Here is a 22,320-nt window from a genome sequence, read left to right on the forward strand (position 1 = left end):
TCGTGAGGCAGCAACTCAATGCATTTAGTCATGTAGACATGGTCAGGACAACCTGCTCAAGTTTAAACCCGGGCATGAGAACGGGGAAGAAAGGTGATTTAAGTGACTTTGAATGTGGCATGGTTGTTGCCAGACAGGCTGGTCTGACTATTTCAGGAACTGTTGATCTACTGGGATTTTCAAGCACAACCATCTTTAGGGTTTACAGAGGATGGTCTCAAAAAGAGAAAATATCCAGTGAGCAGCAGTTCTCTGGGCGACAATGCCTTGTTGACGCCAGAGGTGAGAGGAGAATGGCCAGACTGGATCAAGATGATAGAAAGGCAGCAGTAACCCCAATAACAACTCATTACAACCATGGTCTGCAGAAGACCATCTTGTCAACGATCACGTCAAACCTTGAAGCAGATGGGCTACAGCAGCAGAAGACCACGCCGGGTGCCACTCCTGTCAGCTAACAACAGGCTACAATTTGCACGAGCTCACCGAAATTGGACAACAGAGGATAGGGAAAACATTGCCTGGTCTGATGAGTCTGGATTTGGTGTAAACAACATGGAAGCATGGAACCACATAAACTAACAAATAAGTTGTATTTGACTACCAATTTTGGTACATAATAGCATTAGTATCAGTAGCTGCTACAAAAGTGGTTGTAGAGAGCAGTTGTATTAGTGGTATCAGTTGGGGTACTAGTATGCAGATGCAAAGTGGTCAATAATAGATGCAAAAATAGGACAATATGGTGTTATTTCTATCAAAGAAATAATCATAGAAATTAATACAGGCAAAATGTACAATGATAATAACTAATTGCAAATGTATAATAACTATAAAATTGTACACAAAAAAATTAAATTTTGCTGCTGTAAACACAAGTGCCAGATTGTGTTACAGTTTGTGTGACAGTTTGTGTCAGTAGAGCTGGACAGATATGAGCTCGACCCACAGCTCTGAGGTCCAAAAGATGTTTTGCATGCATATTACATACCTTCCAAAACATGGGCTCGTCCGGGATTTGAACCCGGGACCTCTCGCACCCAAAGCGAGAATCATACCCCTAGACCAACGAGCCACTGTGAACGCAGGGAAAACCGGTTGGCTATTGAAAGAACAAGACAAGTTCCTGTTGGTTATGTGGTATTATGATGACATCTGCTGGCGGCACTAAATATTGCACGATATTGGATTTTAACTTAACATCTCTAGATTATACACTGTTCTGTACATCGCGCTGCATCTCGGAATGATATTATGTTGGTCTTCTTATGCGCATTGCCTTTACTTTTGCACTACCCTCATTCCCACTACTACCTACAGTCTTCTTTGCACTATAACTTGCATATTACCTATATTACATATCCATGTTTTTTTCTCTGTCTTATTGCCTATTTCATTATTTTACATTATTCAAATTTAAATACATTTGTTAACTTATTTTTCTGTGTGTAGTGTGGAGGGGATTACAACTGCATTTCAGTGTATAATCCTGTATTGCATAATGACAATAAAACTGAGTCACCAACTTTTGAAACCACATTTACTTCTGAATATATCTGTCTGTCTGTCTGTCTGTCTGTCTGCTTTCACTGTTGTTTCGGGTGAATGTCAATACTAACTGTTTCTACAGGATGTGATGGGCCCTCATTAAAATACATTCAGGAAGAAGTGGCCACAAGCTGCTTCTTAAGTCTCCAAGCCATGCACTTTGCAGTGTGTAAGCTCTGTGCTCCCTCTGGGGGGTTGGTTACATAGCAGCATATGTCATGGGAGCAGTATCTATGAATTCTCTTGGCTCATGAAGTTTTATAATCTGTAGAAGATACAAAATTGGTTGGACAGAGAGGTTACAACTAAATAACTGCATTGCTTACTTGTTTGGTCTGGGTGCAACAGATACACTAATAATATTACTAAATAATATCACTTACTTTGGTTCTTTTTTTTTCAATGGTAGATTTCTCCATCACTGCAGTTCTACCACACAGTACATGTTTTGAACCTATTTGATTTGAAAGACATTTTATGAAATCATACAGTGCAGCTCAGTTGTCTGTTGTTACAGGTTATGTCAGTTTGCAGAGGCCTGTTGGAGCTGTGTGAGGCATGCTCCAGCTGCAGAGCCACAGAGGGAGACACACACCAGCCAGTGTTTGCAGGGCCTTTGAACAGAGCTGCTGGTTGTTGTGGATCAGGGTGCCCACTCTCTGCTGTAGCATGGATGATCACAGATGCTGGTTCAGTCAGGCAGGAGGAACAGAAGGAAGGAATCACACATAAAAGTGTCTGCTTGTCCAGAGTATGTCAGCTTGGTTCACGTCTCCTTGTGCTCATTAGAGTCATCTTTACACACACAGCTAAAGAGGTGTGCTATTTTTCAGCGAAGTCCATCCTCATAGCTCACCACAGCTGGAATGTAGAGTAGATCAACTGGTAGAAAAGCCTCATGTTCAGGGTTAAGCTCCCTTTTACCATCTGGTATAAGATCTGCATGAAAATGACCTCATTATCTCAGACTGATGGGTACTGTATAAAAGCTGTACATGGGTATATAGCCCCTTTTACACTGCCCCTTCAAGACGTGAATTTCACGCCTCTTTCCTGCCTCACGGTTCTGTATAAAAGGTACAATTGCAGAATGGGGGGACAGAGTTGTCTCGCACTGTTGTCGAGGCAATATCAGCGCTGAAACAAAAGGGACAGCCGAACAGGCAGAACAGGATCATGGATAATGAGTTATGTGTGCAACTTACCACCAGGAGAATTAAAGAAGCATGTATAGCTGCAGACACATTCCACTTGTAGTGCAGTAAAGCCTCCAACAGACTGAGATTTTAGCAATTTTATTAGTTTAGTGAAGGTACACTGTGCAACATGGATCTAATAAACTTGGGTACGACAAGTTTGATGTACTGCACTGTACAATTAGTGCTGGAGGACGCATCATACAGGCAAGGCTTCTGCTGCCAGCCTGCTGCCAGTGGCTGTGCTCAGCCACCAGTCTCGTGCGCTTAAGTGGCTAACTTCCTGTTTTTTGATCAGTTTTTCGAAAGAGCTCTTCCTGACGAAATGTTTTTGGACCAAATGGCTCAAATCCCATAAGTAGAATAAGTCATTTCGAAGAGGTTGTGACCAGTGTTGGGCAAGTTACTCTCAAAATGTCATATATTACATATTACTAGTTACCTTCATTTGAAGGTAATAGGTTACTTTACAATATTACTCTCTGTGTAGAGTAATATGTTACTTATTACACTACTTTCATATTACTTTCAACAAAATGAGCTCAGCAGAACTAATGTTGATTTTAAATGGATGAGGGTCATGTTCTTTCACAGCAGGTAATCAAAGCACAGAAGCTCCTGTTTATTACAGTTCATTTCAAATCCAGTGCTGCACAGGTCTGACCTATTCATGCATTCACACACAGTGGTTACCACTTTGTATTAAAATCCCCTGCTTATATTAATAATAGTGTGATGATATAGAACAATTAAATATCCTACACCTTTTAAAATAAATGAATAGCCTCGGACACACTGAGGGTCAGGCAGTGGATCAAGTCTGATAATTATGAGATACAGATTTATATTGGGCCTGTGACATAAAACATATTAAACAAATATTGACATTAGCACAACAAACATAAAGGTGTGCAATTAAGTCACTATGACGAGCACAAATTAATACAATACGGTCAGCTACAGCAGCACCAGAGAGAGCGATATACATAACAACAGGACAGTGTGCCGCCGTTGCTCTGCAGTTGTTGGGGATGTAAATGTATACACATCCGATTAGATGTGCTGATCATCGGGATGAGGAAAAAAAAGAAACTGGAGGCCAGCTCCTTATCCCTGCTACTTTCTAACAGCCTTAGAACGCAAAAGCAGAATTGGATTCTTTGTACACGTTGCAGGTGTATTCATGGAAACACAGTGAACATGATACACATAGTCCCAGATGTATCAACTGGCACACAGGCGGAAGTGAATCAGTATGGATGAATGGATAATAAAAACAATAAACTGTTTACTTTGGATGGTAATGTATTACGCCTTGAAATTCTATTGGTAAAGTATTAAATTACTTTGTCAACTGCTAAAACGTAATATATTCACCAACACTGATTGTGACTCTTAAAAAAGGTATCCACTGACTTACAGACATCTCTTTTACAATGTAAGTCTATGGGAAGACATTTTCTGTGGCCATGGTATGGGGTGCTGTTTGTAAAGTTGCTCTCAATGAAGTTAACAGCAACATTTTGCCACATTTAGCTTCAAACAACGTTTAAAAAAGTGCTGTGAATTTTTTAAAGTCACTTTTTTACCACATTTACGGCAGTATTTGAAATATGTTAAATATAATGTCACAGTTAAATCTAAATATTAAATGTTAAACCTTAATATTAAATGTTAAACCTAAATGTTAAATCTAAGTCTAAATGTTAAATCTAAATCTTAAAAGTTTTTCCTTATTCCGCTGTGAGGACAGAGGGATGTCGTATGCTGTAAAGCCCTCTGAGGCAAATTGTGATTTGTGATATTGGGCTTTATAAATAAAATTGATTGATTGATTGATTTAAACTAAATATTTAGCTAATATGCAAATACACACTGCCGGTCAGCTGAAGTACCAAAATAAAAGCCTGGCTGACTATGTTCAAATAACAAATTAAAACCAAACTAATCGGAGAAAATGAACACCTGAACATACATCAGTGTAATAAGAACTACCTAAAATGACAGAAACCATGTTTGCGAAAAAAAAAAAAAAAAAAAAAGAATTTAAAGATTATTTTTATGGGCTTTTTGCCTTTATTGACAGGACAGAGAGTGAAATGGGGAGACAGAGAGAGAGTGGGGACTGACATGCAGCAAAGGGCCGCGAGCCGGATTCAAGCCCGTGGCCGCTGCAGCGAGGCGATGCCTCTGTACATGGGGCGCCGGCACTGTCCACTACACTACTGGCGCCCCTTGTTTGGGTAAATTTTATTTGACGTGTACGTTGAGTTTTTAGTGTCCCATCTGCTAACATGGAGGGTACAGAATTTATGGGTACACTCCACTGTCGGTCATTTTCTCCATAACATGTCTGGTGATTTAGCTGAAAACACTGGAAGGGGCATTTTGGCCACAATTCAGAATTTCAGCAGTGCATCGTTGGCAACGGCAACAGTGACAGTATCCACCATAGAGCCACCACAGCACTCGGTAAGTTTGTTTTCTAACTCGTGTAGCATATGTTCCTTATGTTAGCATGTTTCGTTTTTGACCACTGGACATAGTAACGTTACAAAACACTAAAGAAAATGTCGCTAATATTTTGTAAATGCATCTACAGGCTTCCACCAAATCTCTACTGGGCTAACGTTAGCTAGTTTCATATAGCTTACATAAAGAACATACACTACGCGAGTTAGAAAACAAACTTCCTGAGTGTTGCAGTGGCTCTATGGTGGATACTGTCGCTGTCGCCTATGATGCACTGCTGAAATTCAGAGGGGACACTAAAAACTCAAAGTACACATCAAATAAAATTTCCCCAAACATGGTTTCTGTCATTTTAGGTAGAATCTTATCACGCTGATGTATGTATGTAACATATTTCAAATATTGCTGTAAATGTGGTAAAAAGTGACTTAAAAAAATTGTTTTAAATATTGTTTGAAGCTAAATGTGGCAAAATGTTGCTGTTAATTTCAGTGCGAGCCACTTTACAAACGACACCCCATACCATATTGCATCATGTGACGGCACAAAAGCCTTCCTCAGGGTGGAAGGTGCTGAAACGCGTGGGCTGTTACCCACTTTCATCATGTTTTAACTTTTTCTAAATGAAACAGCCATTTTTTGAATAAAGGCTTTCTATACATTTAAAGAAGAGTGCCTTGGATTTTCCTTTTTTTGACGTCTATATTCCCACCAAAGAGCACCTTCATCACATGATTAGATGAACCTTCTGAGCACTCTGGACTTTCTTTTTGACTGAGAACATTTTAATGTGTGTTTAATACTCCCCCCGACATGGATCAGGTGCGTGAATAATGCTCCAAAGTTACACTAAATTTTTGTGAAAGAGAAAGGAACAATGTCCCTTTTCCAAAACGGTGTATTTAAAAATTTCTGCATACTATGGTCCCTGAACCATCCTGGAACTACATAAATTGGGTATAACTAGAAAACTGAGAGCTGACAGCCATATACTCATTACACTATTATTGCTCTGCACACAGTTTGCCCAATATATGATTAAAGTAGCCATCAAGATTGCACGAATAAATTAAGAAAAAAAAAATAGATCACTCCTGATTTGATCTCCCTGTCCATTGGGTGTGGATGAGGAACCCATTTTCAAAAATATTGTCCCCCTGCTGGTATTTCCTAATGACTGGCCTGCTTCAGATACCAAAGGATTTACAACTACTCAAGTTATCATTGCACAAGCCACAAGTCTGACATCAGCCCCATAGATCAACAAATAATATTTCAATAAAATCCTAGAAAGATGTCCTGTGAAGCACTGTGAGGTCTGATACCTGACAGTCCAGAGGACAATGACCACTCAGTCACTTCCTGCTGGAGACTTTCCCAGGCATATGAATCAGCAACACTCCGGGTGACTAGCAGCTCCCTGTGACTTTCTTCTTCTCAAAGGTGAGGGGGAATTTCCCAGTGACATTGTGAATCCATCCTGCTGGTGTCTAGCAGTAGTAATGATGCCCTGAGGCAGCAGCTGTGTGTGTGTGAACCAGCTCCACAGCACCTACACAGACTCACATAGGCTATTAGCTTTCTGTGGCTCTGCTCAGTCTATTGTGTGGCTCAAACACTGAAGCTAAAGGCCATTTCCACTTTCTACTAAAATAACCAAATAACCTTTCACTGCTATTGTCATCACAGCTGATGCCGTCACACGATCTGGGTATACTGTATACTCACAGTGCGATAGCTGGCCTCACACAGGAAGCAATATACAAACATATTTTCTCTTATTTTTGTTCATATCCATGATTTGTTCTTATTTTGTTAGTACCCACTGACCTATTCTCGATTCATTTGATTCACTGATGTTTTTCACAGTCCACAAAGTGTCCAACGCAAGGAAACACAAGTTTTAAATTTGAGGGAACTTAATAGAAAATGCCATATTAAATCATATCCAATGTCATTTAATCAAATCTAGATTAGACTAATTATAAGGATTGCATAATTACATTTGTGGGATAAGACCTACCAACTGTCCATTGATCCCAGTTAAAACCATTCAAACCACAGAATGACACTGCAGCTTCTGAGTTCAGCTTCTGTTCAAAAACTAGATGAGATGGTGTATCATCTCTATGCAACATCTCTCTGTACTTCTGTTCAGCTTTTCAGGCTTATTTTGTGGCTGCATATAATTTGTAGCTTCTTAAAATATGAATGAGGATAGTGATAGTAAGGTACTGGCTACAGCTGCATTTGTACTAGCCATTAAACAGTGAAAAACATAAAACGAGCATCAGATGGACTGTATTCATAATAAATACGCTTACAATAATATAAATAACTCGCACCAATTAATCAGTCAGTGAGAATGTGTGTGTGAGGGGGCATAAGCACATACAGCGAGCAGCAGTAGCGACCAACTGTCCAATCCTGGGGAAACAGAGATTTTGGTGGGACGGAGCACCTGCTGCAGCAAGCAAATATGCTGTCTGCGGTCATTTTGACTTGACCAGTGGACTTCACTACAAGCTGATTGGCTGTTCAGACTGGTGACATGCTTTACATTCTAAAACCAGGCACTGGCGATTTGACCAGCTGAGTTGCCAATGACACCATCAGCTGGCTTAAGTCAAGCTCAGACGGGCCAGTTTGCACCGCTGCAAATTTTCTCTGCAATGTTCTAAAATAGTTTTGTATTGTCACGAATCACTGGTCTGAACTGAGCTTTAAGATCCAGAGTAAGATCCTTATTGTTTAACCAGAAACAGAAGCCAACTCACCATTGCCAAACCCACCAGACTCCATTTAAATAAACAGTAATTTTATTGTGTATAGAGTCAGCATATTTTTACATCTAACTGGGTGAGTTAAGGGTTTCATTTAACCAAACCAGAGCTGGTCATTGTTGGAATAGTGAAACGCTGAACCAAGGTGGTTTTTATGAGTTTTTGTTTGCTTCTGTTGACTTTGAATGAAGTGTGTTTTTACGATGATAAAATTACTGGGCTGTTTCTAGTTGAACAAAGAGGATCTCAGTCTGAGTAGGGATCCTTTCTTTAATCTTGTCAGACAGTTGTCAGTGGCAAAAACAAACATTTACAGTGAACATACATTGACGGTCCTCAGGTGCCTGCAGGATTACACTGCAACCTGTTTGCAACTGCTGGAAATTTCTGATGTGTTGTTCTGATAAGTCACTCAGAAGCAAAAATATGGGAGAATAGGTCCAGGTTAAAAAATACAGAAGTTACCCTTTAAAATGGGACTCGTTTAAGTCCTTTTAGCTTACGTGCTGTATGTAAAGTGTTTTGCTGGATCCTCATTTATCATCCATGCCAACTGTTGTCTGCATGTAGTGAGAGAGTACTGGTCGGACTATACCCTGACTGTAAGAGGATTTCTTCTCCTAAGAATCACCTAATACATGCAAATAAACAAAAAACAAAGGCCTGGTGCCCTAAAGGTGCAGTGGAATCCGCACATGATACACAGTTACTGATACAGTGTAACCCAATAAACTACATCTGAAGTTTACATTGTAATCAAGACCAAAATAAAATGATGGGAGCAAACCTGTTCAGGTAAAGTGGGAAACTTTCCAGTGAGGGTTGTCCAGCTGGCAGACAGGTGCTGAGGGCTGAACAGAGGCAGGGAAGAGGTGGAGACCAACACTACAACTTGGACAACTTTTCGTTTTTTCTTTCCCTTTATTCTCTCTGTGTGCTTGCCGCTCTGTAATTACACCAGCTGCCTGGAACCTGTGGGTCCTTTCTCTCTTTCTCTCTCTCTCTGCCTGGCACCTCTGTTTTACCTCCCTCTCTTCTCCTGAAATTCTTTTAATGTTCTCTCTCCTCCCTCACCGCTGTTCTTCCTCCCCAAAAAGTGCACCTGCCAAGTGACCACACCTGTGGGCCTTCACACAGATAGACTGCAGTTTGACTTAAATGTAATATCCTCAGTGTATGCGCCAACTCCCTGTATATCAGCGTCAGTACTGGTTCTCAAAAACCCATTTGTTATATTATGAGTTAAGTTTTGAGCTCAATGGCTAAATTATCACCTTCTTTATTTCTTCTCAGGTTTCTCCTCTCCCTTGTCTTTTATTTGGCTGCTACAAAGTGTTGTTTTGGCACATTTGACCATGTCTGTTGATGAGAGGTACTCTTTTCCACCAGCTATGGTATTACTGTAGTTATTCTGTAGTGCTATTTTATTAGCTATAGTAGCCCTATAATATTTCAGTAGAACTGTATCGTTTTTCTATATCATTTCACATACTAGTACTATAGGCCTAGTATAGTAGCTATATAATATTTCTGTAGTTGTTTTTTGATTACACTATAAAACACTCCTATAGTAAGACTATGATGATGTAAACCTCTTTAAAGGTCCCGTAAAATGAACCTAAATTCACCTAAAATGCCTTTCCAAGGCATATCCAACCTAAGTACATGTACATGCATGGTCTCATTTGAAAAGTAACACTCTCAAGTTTCTCCCCAACGGTCAGAATCATTGTTAAGTGTTTCTGTCATTGAGTTGTGTGAGTTTTACACACTGAAAAGTTTTTATGTCTTCACCTGAATATTTTCGTGGAAAAAAGATGCTGCAGGTGACTGGGAGGTATTAACTGGAAAACACATTGTCCAAATTCACTTTATCCAAATTCAAAGCAGGTAACAATACCACAGAAAATAAGCATTTTATACATGTTTTTCTAAAACACATTCTCACTCTGACCTCGTAACATACCAACGTTTGCTCATGGACTTTCTATGTCCAGATATGACATGCAAGGTACCCTTGGTGTGTTGGTTGTTGATGTTCTGGAATGCTGTTTCAACTCCAGCCTGTTACATGCATTGTCTTCTTTCAAAATACACTACGTCAGTACAACACCATGAATTGACTTTCCAGGGATCCACACCATTTCAGCTCAGACCCTCATTGGCTATCAAGACCATAGCTACACTGGAAAGTCCTACTGGCTCAGGTGAGGTGTCAATGAAAAGGTCTGCGGAGTCTGCATATTTACATGCAAACAAAGACATTATGGGTAATATGTGGAGAAGTTAATGTTTGAAATGATGAAACAGCAGTTAGTGGATATCTATGGGTGTGATAATGTGTGTGACTAAACATTTCACTGGATTTAGATCAGGCAGATGTGTATGAAGATTGTATGACCAGGGTTTGTGTGTGCATAATATCAATCTGTGGATATAATACTGCTTCATATGAGAGTTATAACTGTTTGTTTGTTTGTTTTGCACTGATAGAAGCATTTATAAAAAATGGGCACTAAAGAGCCAATTTCTTATCTAGGCCTAACCGCCATATCGATTTTTTTTAAACTTAGTAGATATGTAGAACAGGATGACTCAAGGTGACTGGAGAAATTTAACTCTAACAACAGAAAAATGCTTAAAAATGGCTAAAATGCGACCAGTCGCTGTGGCTCCCCCTGTGGCCGAATGTTGTTGTTTTTTTCTAATTTTTGGTATGACGAAGTCATGGCATGGTATGCTGTACATAATCATGGAAACTGTCAGTGTGTCATTCTGTCTGTCCCATGTTTTTCTACTCACTGACATGGTCAATCTATGTGAAACTGCACATAGGCATTGAGGATTGGCATAGGTAGAAGGTGACAAAGCTTCCAGTGGGTATGGACTAGTTATTCACTATTCATACGATTTTTTCAGGAGAGTGAAATGACCCGTCATATCCATAAACCATGTCAATATCAACAAAATTACCTAGGAAAGGACTGAAATTAGCCCATGTTAATATTTGCAGTCTCTGTTTGATTTATTAATTACAAACAATATATTCTGGCTATCTCAGAAACACACCTTGATCACACAGGGTCTGATAATGCTGTGAATGTAGAGGGATACAGTATTTATAGGAAAGACAGGAGCATACATGGGGGAGGAGTCACTTTATACATTCAGAGCCAAATTCCAACTAAACAAAGACAGGACCTTATGCCAGACAGCACTGAGGCTCTTTGGTTGCAGGTTCATTTACCACATGTCAAACCATTACTGGTAGGATGTTGTTATCAACCACCAAGTGCTAAGAATGACTATCTAGATAAATTGTGAAATGATAGATGATGCATGTGATACTGGAAATGAGGTTTATTTGATGGGAGATTTTAATATCAACTGGTTATCACGAGTGCTCACTAAAAAACAAAGTTGTCTCTATAACTAATGCATGTTTTCTAACCCAAGTTATTAAAAAGTATACACACATCTGTATAAATAGCTCTGGTAAAATTACATCAACCTGTTTAGATCACATTTACATGAACGCTGCTGACCTCTGCTCTAAGGGAGTATCAGTGCCTATAGGATGTAGTGATCACAACATAGTGGCCATTTCAAGAAAAGCAGAAGTACCTAAGGTGATGCCTAGGGTGGTCTATAAGAGATCCTATAAGAGATTCTGTCATGAATGGTTCAGTAGAGATGTAGAAAATATATGTTGGTCTGATATATATAAGGAGGAGAATCCAGATGAGGCAATTAAATTTTTTGAGAATGTATTTTATGAAATTATTAATAAACATGCTTTGTTAAAAAAAATTCACTGTAAAAAATGTTAGAGCACCATGGATTGACCAAAACTTGAAAGAGTGTATGGTTAAAAGAGATGTAGCAAAAGGTGTGGCAAACCTGACTGGCAACAAAGAAGACTGGCAGACTTACTGTAAACTGAGATACCAAGTCACCAGTATAAATAGGAAAAATAAAAAGATGAATTTTAAATCAAAGCTAAATGAGTGTAAATATGATGGGAAAAAACTGTGGAGCACTTTAGATGACATAATGGGCAGAAAGTCCAGTTCAACTCCAGTATCAATAAATGATACTCGTGAATCATTTTTAACACAGCCTGGTGAGATCACCAATTATTTCAACAGTTTTTTTTTATTAATAAAGTGGATAAATTGAGAAGTGAAATGTCATCCACAAGTAACACATTATCATATTCCAATATAGAGGATCGAATTATGAAAGGTAAGAACTGTCATTTTGAATTAAATAAAGTAATGTAGAACAAGTGCAAGAGCTACTACTAAGTATCAATAATGACAAAACAGCAGGTAAGGATAATTTGGATGGTAAACTCCTAAAAATGGTGGCCAGTTCGGTGGCTGGTCCTGTCTGCCACATCTTCAATGCCAGTATAGTAAGGGGTGTATTTTCTGAGTGGTGGAATGAAGCTAAAGCAGTTCCTCTACCAGTAAATACAAATGAGGCTTTCAGTGGAAAAAACAGTCGTCCAATCAGTCTGTTGCAGACTCTCAGCAAACTACTGGAAAAAATAGTATCTGACCAAATACAATGCTTCTTTACAGTGAATAAATTAATGTCAGACTTTCAGTATGCTTACCATCAAGAACATTCAACTGGAACAGCATTAACAGAGTTAAGAGATGATTGTTGGCAATACAAACTTGGTGGGTGCAGTTTTATTAGATTTAGTGCAGCTTTCAATGTAAAAGATCATAACATACTACTGAACAAACTCAAGTGCTATAATTTTACACATAATGCCACAGAATGGTTTTAAAGCTACTTGTCCAACAGGAAACAGTATGTTTTTTTTTATAATGGCAGTTTTTCCACAGGTGGGACAACTACAGTGTGGTGTACCGCAGGGCAGCTGCCTCGGACCTGTTTATTTTCCATATTCACAAATGACCTACCACTTGTTCTAAATCATACAACAGCAGATATGTATGCAGATGACACAACCTTATATATGCCAGCAGGAGCAATTAATAATCTAACAGTGATGATGAACTCAGAATTACAATCTGTAATAACATGGGTTAATAGCAATGAATTACTTCTCAACTTATCAAAAACAAAAAGCATTGTATTTGGATCACATATTGCATTGAAAAATAAGCTTCAATTAAATTTATCAGTTAAACGAACGCCGATCCAACAGGTAAAGGAGACAAAATTGCTTGGTATTATTTTGGACAGTAAATTAACATGGTCAAAGCAGGTAGATAAGATTGTTGCGGCGATGGGAAGAAGTCTGTCGGTCATCAAGAGATGTTCAAATTGTTCAAACACTGGTCCTCACTCGCTTGGATTATTGTCCAGTGGTTTGGTCTAGTGCTGCCAAGAAAGATTTGGTAAAATTACAACTGCTCCAAAATAGAGCTGCATGTTTTGCTCTGTGTTGTACAAAAAGGACAAACATCAACAAACAACAACAACAACAACAAAATGCATGCCACTTTAGGATGGCCATTAGTGAAAGACAGACTTCTTATCTCTCTGCTTTCGTTTGTTTAAAACATCTCATCTACTAAGGTCCCAAGTATCTTGTACAACCAACTTACTTTTAGCTTTGTCATACACTCCTACGACATCAAACATGCATCACAAGGTCTCTTTGTGCTTCCCATCTCAAATACCAATTCAATGCAACACACAGTATTTTACAGAGCAATGAAAGAGCTGAATAGTCTTCCATTAAAACTCACACAGTCAACAAGTAAATCAGATTTTAAAAGGAAATGAAAGAAACGTCTCATGAAACCTGCTTCTGATTACAGTTGACACATACAATGTTTAAGTTTTCTTGGGTCTATGGGACAAAGTGTTTACTGTTTTATTGTTTATTGTGCTGCAAATTTGAAATTGTTCTGTAACTACGTTGTTGCCTGAGGTATCAGGAAGAATTATTATGTTATTTTGCCTGTAATAAGTTTTTAACTGTCTTATGTACTCTAATGTAATGTAATGTGTTTTAATGCTATGCAATGTAATTTTGTGTGTGGACCCCAGGAAGAGTAGCTGCTACTAATGTGGTAGCTAATGGGGATCCAAATAAATAAAACAAATAAATCCTGGTGAAACTACACCTTACTAACACACTGCATGTTGTGTGTGGTTTTACTTAGTTTGTCTCATTTATTGCTGGCTGAACTAACACTCTATCTGCTGTTCTTAAATTAAAATTGCATATGCATTTGAACAGAGACTGGGGTTAGAGATCCACCCACATACAACCTTGTGCTATTATGTTACAAGAAGCTCTATGTGACAGCTGAGCAAATCGCTGATGATGACCGTGAGATGCAGCTGAAAGCTCCAATAAAGATGTTAAGTAGAGCTTGTGTTGAGACGTTTACACCTTACAGTTGACTCTACTGAGATTACAGAGTTGATCCTCACCAGTATCTGCCATCCACAGACTTCTCCTTCAGCTGATGGAGCTGGTGGTAACAACGGGAGGATGAGGGATTAGCGCAGCAGGTCATGTATGTCATGAAGGACATTTACATTTTAAAGTTCTCTCTTCAATCTACATCACAAAGTTTTATAACAGTATTTATAACAAACAAATAACAAATGAAAGTATTGATTATTACATAGTGCGTATTGTTAGGATGTGCAAAGTATGTCTTGTCCTGTGTTAATTGTAAAAACTCAAAAGAAGGCCATCCTCTTCATGTCAGGCATGAAGGACACTTAAACCTGCTGTGTGTGACAGTGCTCCTCCTGCACACTGTCTGTGACAGCAGACATCACTTCATCACTTCACCACTTTAGTGTTTAGGGCTGAACTGAGGGGGTAGGGAAGGTTAGGAGAGATGTCACTAAAACCCCACCCTGGCTCCGACAACAATATTCCCAGCCTGGTTGATAAAATGTTGGTACTGTATATTTCAGCAAACCATGAATATGTTGCATTTGTACTCAGTGATTTCAAACTCAGGTTTCAAATGCTTATTTTAACAGCAGAACATACTGCAGTTAGATTTTAGGGTTTTGACTCCAGCCTCATCGCTGCAGGACAGCAGCAGCATTGACAAGGCAAAGGGAAAACTGGGAAGATTTGCAGTTTAAATAGACTGCCGAATTGGGAGGGTGATGTAAAACAATGCAAAGGTTGATGCTCAGCTGTTTTTTTTTTTTCTCTTTAGACAGAGTCAGGCTAGCGGTCTCCCCCTGCCTCCACTGTTTGTGCTAAGCGACACTACAGACATCCCTCACTGATCTCTATACAGGATGCACAGACATGAAATTGATAATGATCTTAACTGCGTGGCTCTGAATAAACACAGAGATGGCGCTATAGAGCCACTACAAAGTCCCTTCTTTATGCTACCTTTGCATTTTTACACAGACCCAAATGATGGTGCATCATGCTGCTCCACTGTGTGATTTTAAACAGCATGCTGGCATCGCGGGAGCGAAAGTGGTGTGACATGTAACACAACAGCATGACATATAACACTTGTTTTCAGCACTTTATCGCCAATAACAATGGCATAACATGGCAATAACAATCATTTACTGTCTGTTATATGGCAGTTGTTCTTTTCCTCAACTCGAAAGGTAAGGAGCTCATGGACCTCATTGTTCTTTTTCAATCTGTGGACATTTTCAACCACTTTTTTGAGTAAGCTATAGGGCTAGGTTAAATTAATGGATTCATCTGATTCAAAACGATCTTCATTTGAATGACCCAATATCGATTCATAAATTCCGAGATTGATTTTTTAGTAAACACTTTTTCCCACAGATGTGTCAAGCTTTAACCCTGTTAATCTCGCCAGTAGTGAGTGGGACCTGGTGCTAAATTATTAATGACTGTATTAATGACAGCAGTCTCTCCTCCTGCTGTCTGTGCGTCGGGGCTGCTGCTCCACTTTTACGCACACACACAGTTACACAAACACTGAGTAGAGATGCCACAGTGAAGACAGGGAAGTGACAATAACTTGAGTTGATAATTATGTTTGTTCCTGTGAGTACAATGAAACCTCCACGAGGTAAAAGTCACAACTTTATCAATACACCTGTTCAGCAAGCATAAAGATGGAAACATGTAGAAAAGGGATATTTTAACATGCTCTATCCGCAGTCTCTTATTCACTGCCGCTAATATTGTTATAGACAAGCACAGAGCACTTTCCAGTTAATAGCAAATTGTTACTATCAAGCTGAAACAGCAACAGCCGTTTATGTGGTCTTGAGTTTATATTGTGATGTTGCTCTTTTAACATTAGTGTTGCTGCTCTAGAAACAACATTACCTCCCTGAATAGACCAGTGGCACTCACAACGATCATATTCAAGTTTTACCAACAGTATAGATTATAATTAATTTATTGTAAATATTGTTTTCCTTTATTGTTATTATTATTATTATTTTTAATTCCAAACGCTTGCTTTGGCATTATGTACAGTGTTATATCATGCCAATAAAGCCATTTGAATTGAATTTGAATTGAACTGAGAGAGAGAGAATAGTTATAAAATATTTTCAAGAAAGAATAAATTCAGAACATGAATAAAAACTAAGTCCTTATAAAATGTACAGTATTAGTTCTCTGAGAATCTCTTTCACATTCTGTAAAAAATGATATTGTAACTAAAATATCAATCAAATGTTCTGCCAATTATTATTAAAAAATCTTTTGACCTAAACTGATTTGAATAAGATGTTCTCATTGCAGTGTAGAAAATGCATTAATGCATTTTTGTGGGAAAGTTCATTCTTCAACTTGGATGTAACGGTTTCACAAAACAAACACAAAAATCTCTACTCAAAGTCACTTACTAGCTTTGTTTGAAACTTTGACCATAGCTCACAGATCTCAGTCACAGTTTGCCAAAGAAGCTAGGAAAGTGTTTTTTCACCCTTTCTGGATGTTTTTCATTTTCTTTTGTGGGAGAACTTTATAAGTAATGTAGGTGTAATGATAGTCAAAACGCTGTTCGACAATGTCATGAGACAACTCTGAATACTTGGCAGAACTCTAGCATGAAGGTTGTCAGTATAAGATGCTATCCACTGCCAAACACTGCAGATTATATTCACATTGCTATCCACCTTATAAGGCACTGGTGGTAACATCTCTCCCTCTTTTTGAACAACTCACTCTGGGTGGATGTCATACATCAGTTTATCATCATCTGTATATCTGAAACATTCACTGTCTTTAAAATGGACTAGAAGGCTACAGGATATAACATGGGTACAGTATTACCAAACCTTATCATAAAAGCAGATGGGCAAGTAGCAGCAGATAGATGTCTATTGAGATGTAAAACAGGAAAAGATTTCACTGATACATCCCACAATAAGCCGTCCTGGTTTAGTGAATGGACCAGATGTCCACATAGTGCACACAGAGCAGCAGGTGCTTCACTCAGACTGTAAGTGTGTCATCCTACTGTATCTGAAATGAATGAAGCAGTTGCACGTTTCCTCTTCCTCTATATTCCACACATAATGAAGCAGCACCATGATACAAAGTGCTGGACTGAAGAAACAACAGACTGATTATGTTGCTTTGCTCACAGCCTTACTAGTCTCAGTGGTAGTGTAGAGTGTAAAGTTTGTCCTGAGGGTGGCACTGGAGGACATGTCATAGGGTCATTAAAATCAGGGGATATTTATGTCATTGTTAACAAAAGTGCATTAGTATCTTATATTTCTTGTATCTATGTGGACATTTTGGTAAAGCTGGGGGAATGGTGAGGTGTTCTTTATAATTTCAAATTTTCTCTGATGTTGATGAAATTGCTGGAAATAGTAACTTGAAATACAGAGCAAATATTCCCTATCTTTATTTGTCCGTCCTTGTTCTTAGTGGTCTATTTCTGTGTAGGAACACTGAGGGCTCTAGTTTCACAGACCGGGCGCGGCGGAGGCGCGGCGCACCTGCGCTTCGCCACCTGGGTGTGGCCAGGCGGATTTTGCAAGTTTGGCACACCGTGCGCCTGGCGCAGCTACTCCTCTTTCTATCCCACCTCCGTCCCTCCTACCGGTGCAAGTCGGAAAGAGGGAGGAGAGAAGGCGTGGAGTGGGTTTTACACACATCACACCAATCAAATGAGCCCCTCTCCTCGCCCTTAAATGCGCCACGCGAAGGCGTAATGAGAGTTTACTCAATTCGCCATGGCAGAAGAAAGCAGCAGCGTCAGACGGCCAAACTTCTCCCAGGAGGAAACTGATGTTTTGGTCCGGGAGGTCCAAGCTCGCAGTGTCCGAATATACAGAACTGCGAGCAGTCCTCCACAGGCTGATGATGCAAAGGTAGCCTGGGAGGAGGTCACCACAATTGTAAATCAATGTTGCGTTTCTCTCGTGCGTGCGCGCTCTCTCTTTCTCTCTCGCAGTCTCACTCTGTTTCTTTTCTTTTGACTTTTCTAAGATGACAGATGCTGAATATATACTCACTATCTGATGCTGTGGCTGTTTGTGGTTGGCTGAGAGGGATGTGAACTCATTAGTTTGCAGCTGTGTTAATCAAATCAGGTTGGGTTTCCATTACGCGTGCCAAACGTGCCAATCCCCTTTGATCTGACACCAGATGTGACGGGACAGTCAATATAGAGATACATTTATGTGCTGATTGCAGATAGTTGCATTGAATAGTGGTTTTTTTGGGTATTTATTGCATTGTTAATGTGCCTGATATTCTGGAAACCTGCCTGTGAGGTTTTGGTGACGTGTGCGCACTGTCCGCCGGTCAGCCAAACTTTGGCTTACACCGGCTGCGCTCCGCCTGCACTGACAGTAGACCTGGTTTCAGCTGGCGAGCTTTTAGCGCACCTTCGGTGAAGCTTTTTGGCACAAAACTGTCACTGCGCCAAGCTGGATCTGTCGACACCTCCCCCTGCTGCGCCGCCACACCCATCTCAGTGCACCTCGGTCTGCCAAACTACCAAACTGAGCGCGCCTCGGTTGCGCTGCTCGAAACTAGCTCTGCGCGGGGTTCGCCACCCTGCGCTGCGCCGGGAAACTAGAGCCCTGAGTGTTTTAGTCTTTTGCAAACACTGCCTGTTTGTGTTGAAGTAACACACTGAGATTACAGCCATACCTTTGTAAATGGTAGGGGTAAGAATTGCCAGAGGACCACCGGTACAATATTATCATGATACCTGGGTCATGATATGATATTATTGCGATATTGCAATATGCTTAGTATTGCAATAAAATGTACTGCGATTCATTACCTTTTTTTCCAACTAGTTTAGAGAACGTGAGACAGCAGTCGCCAGTCCTCTGTGAGATAATGTGACGTCATAGTCACATATGAATCCACTGACCTTGAAGTCCAGGCATCACAAGTTATTGCCACCCTTCCCGCTGTAAGACTCCTCAACTTTATGCTTCACTTCTCTGTAGAGCTTGGGTACGGCTGTGTGAAAAAAATGCCAGGACGGAGTCAGGTACCTGGGTTCTAGTGTTTTTAGCATATAACAAAAGCCTTCGTTTTCGAACAATGCTGTATGTACGCAGATCTTTACACATGAAGTAGGTGATGGATTGTGTTATTTTCTTAGCTCTCTCAGAATTGGATTGCAGTTTTGTCAAATAAGTGTGCCCAGCATTGGTTAATTTTTTTTGGCGGAGTGGGTTTATTGTTAGCTTAGCCGTTATTGGCTGATGCTATCTCTGGATGGTGGTGTGTGAGGTGAGCCCTCATGTTTGTAGCATTCCCAGAGTATTTTATTCTCGTATGACACTGCTTCCAAGTTGCATCTGTCATATCCAAGTCCTCCTTTTCTCCTATGTGAGAAAAAATCCAAAATTAGTCCAGATATTGATTTAAACGCTGATGGCATATAACATGATTTGCGGACTGGATTTTTTTTTTTTTTTTTAAAAATGCGAATATTCTGGCTGTACTATTGTTCTCGGTGAGATCAGTACGTTATATGAACATTATTCCTTAGTCTCTGTGACATATTAGGATGATTTTATGACTATTTGCTTTCGATTTCTTACATATAGCTCCCCTAACACCAGTTGAATCAGGAATAATGGGAAATTGATTTGTAGCACAAATGAATCTTTGGACTTGGGGGAAGGTATCAAGTATTTTCACGTCAGAGGGCTCAAGTCCAAGTAAAGTCTTTTTGTTGTAAGTCTTTTTTGATTTTGTCAAGTCAAGCCTAAAGTAATCAAATGTGCGACCTGAGTTTGACTCATGTGACTTTGGATGTCAATATTGAAAGTAAAAGTATTTTCTTATCTTACAGTCCTTTTCTGGTCCAGTGTGCTCAAAAGCACTGCTAATACTTTTTAACCTAGACAGGAGTTTGATGGCCGCATCCAGTCTTGATTTATATCAAACCTGTTGACAAACAGTATCAGTGACAGAGTTCATTAACTCTATATATTAATAATAAAAAAATGGCAAGCTCTCAGTGTTGTCAGTTTCAGTCTGAGTAGAGAAACCTTGTTTAGACAGATATCAAGTAACACTTTAAATTACTTAGTACCTCCTAATTAATCACAGGGCCAGGGTACAGTGATATTGTTACTGAATAACAAGGCCAGAGAAATGCAGGCCAGTACTAGCCTAGTGTGGCTCCACATTTTGACAAATAAAGGCTTGTCTCAATAAGACACCTGGTCTGTTTACCATGCAGTTCATTTTATAGAAGTTCTTCGGATGTATAAAACATGTTGTTGACTACACTCTTGAGCTAAAGTAAGATAGCTGTTTAGATCATGCCCACAAATATAAATGTTTAAGCTTTTATCAATATACACATGGTTAGCTCAGTTAGATTGTCCATAATTCAATTGTTCAGTTCATTTTACCAAAACCATGAGCACAAGAGAAGACGGTAATTCATTCAGATTTACTGGTATGGCGATAAAAAAAAGAAATGTGACTCCCTTCCTATGAAGCTGTCATAAAGTCAGAATATGTGTCCATTCCTTGATTACCCAGTAAGTTATTCATATTCCTTTAGTCTGTAAGGGTTCACTGATGACCTTCATAAAAATTAATCCAAGTTGTGAATATAGTTTTAACAGGATAAAGTGGTGTTGTGTCAGTATGTCGGATGCTCCTCGGCTGCTATAAAAAGAGTGTCGTAATGCTCTCTCTCTGATGCCTTCTCTGTTGGAGCTAGATTAAAAGAATTATTTGTAATTAATAAGTTATTCAAAGCCTAATCTTTATACAAGTGATGTTTATTCTGATTAAAATAAACAATTTGATCGTTTTCCCATTTTTACTGAGCAGCAGCAGTTTTGCGTGTTAGGAAGTAGAGGCCTGTCCCATATAGACGCCTGTCCCAAATATAAACCTGTTGACTTCAGTGATTTAAGCAAATAATAGCCGGGGCTACTAATTGAAGTTTTACAGTATATTGCTCCAAAACCTGTATGTACCTTTCAGCATTCATGGTGCCTTCACAGATGTGAGAGTTACCCATGATGCCATGGGCACCAACACACCTCCATACCATCACAGATACTGGCTTTGAACTTTGTGCTGGTAACAATCTGGATGGTCCTTTTCCACTTTAGCCCTCAGGACATGACATCCATAATTTCCAAAGACAATCTGAAATGTGAAAATGTGAAACCGGTCAGACCACAGCTCACTTTCCCACTTTGTGTCAGTCCATCTCAGATGAGCTCAGGCCCTGGATGTTGTTAATATATGGCTTTCACTTTGCATGGTAGAGTCTGAACTTGCATTTGTAGATGCAGCAATTAACTGTGTTTACTGACAATGTTTTTCCAAAGTGTTCCCATGTAGTAATACAATCAATTCAGTTTTTAATGCAGTGCAAGCTGAGGGGTCAAAGGTCATAGCCATTCAGTGTTGGTTTTCAGCCTTGCCTCTTACATGCAGAGATTTCTCAGATTCTATGAATCTTTTGATGATATTACAGATTGTAGATGGTGAAATCCATACAGTCTTTGCAACTATGCTTTTAGAAACATTGTTCTTGAACTGTTGGACTGACTGTCCACGCAGTTTTTCAAAAAGTGACCATCCTTGCTATGAACAACTGTGCCTTTTGATGATGCCCATTTCATACCTATTCATGATGCTTACATCTGGCACCAATTAACCTGTTTACCTGTGGAATGTTCCAAACAGCTGTTTTTTGAGTATTCCTCAACTTTTCCAGTCTTTTGTTGCACCTATTCAACTGTTTTTGTTTTCAAAAAATTCAGAATGTATATTTACAAACACCAATGACGTTTATCAGTTTGAACATGAAATGTCTTGTTTTTGTACTGTTTTCAACTGACAATAGGTTAACAAGGATTTACAAATCATTGCATTTTTTTTTGTT

The 22,320-nt window shown here is 39.3% G+C and overlaps 1 non-coding gene across 1 annotated transcript; it reads right to left on the minus strand.

Moving 5' to 3' along the window:
• Positions 1-1,003: 1,003 nt before the first annotated feature.
• trnap-ugg (transfer RNA proline (anticodon UGG)) lies at positions 1,004-1,075 on the minus strand. Its single transcript has one exon. It is a non-coding gene; the product is annotated as a tRNA-Pro (tRNA).
• Between the last annotated feature and the right edge of the window lie 21,245 nt (positions 1,076-22,320).

The sequence above is a fragment of the Epinephelus fuscoguttatus genome, linkage group LG4 (genome assembly GCF_011397635.1).
Source record: "Epinephelus fuscoguttatus linkage group LG4, E.fuscoguttatus.final_Chr_v1".
NCBI classification, from domain to species: domain Eukaryota; kingdom Metazoa; phylum Chordata; class Actinopteri; order Perciformes; family Serranidae; genus Epinephelus; species Epinephelus fuscoguttatus.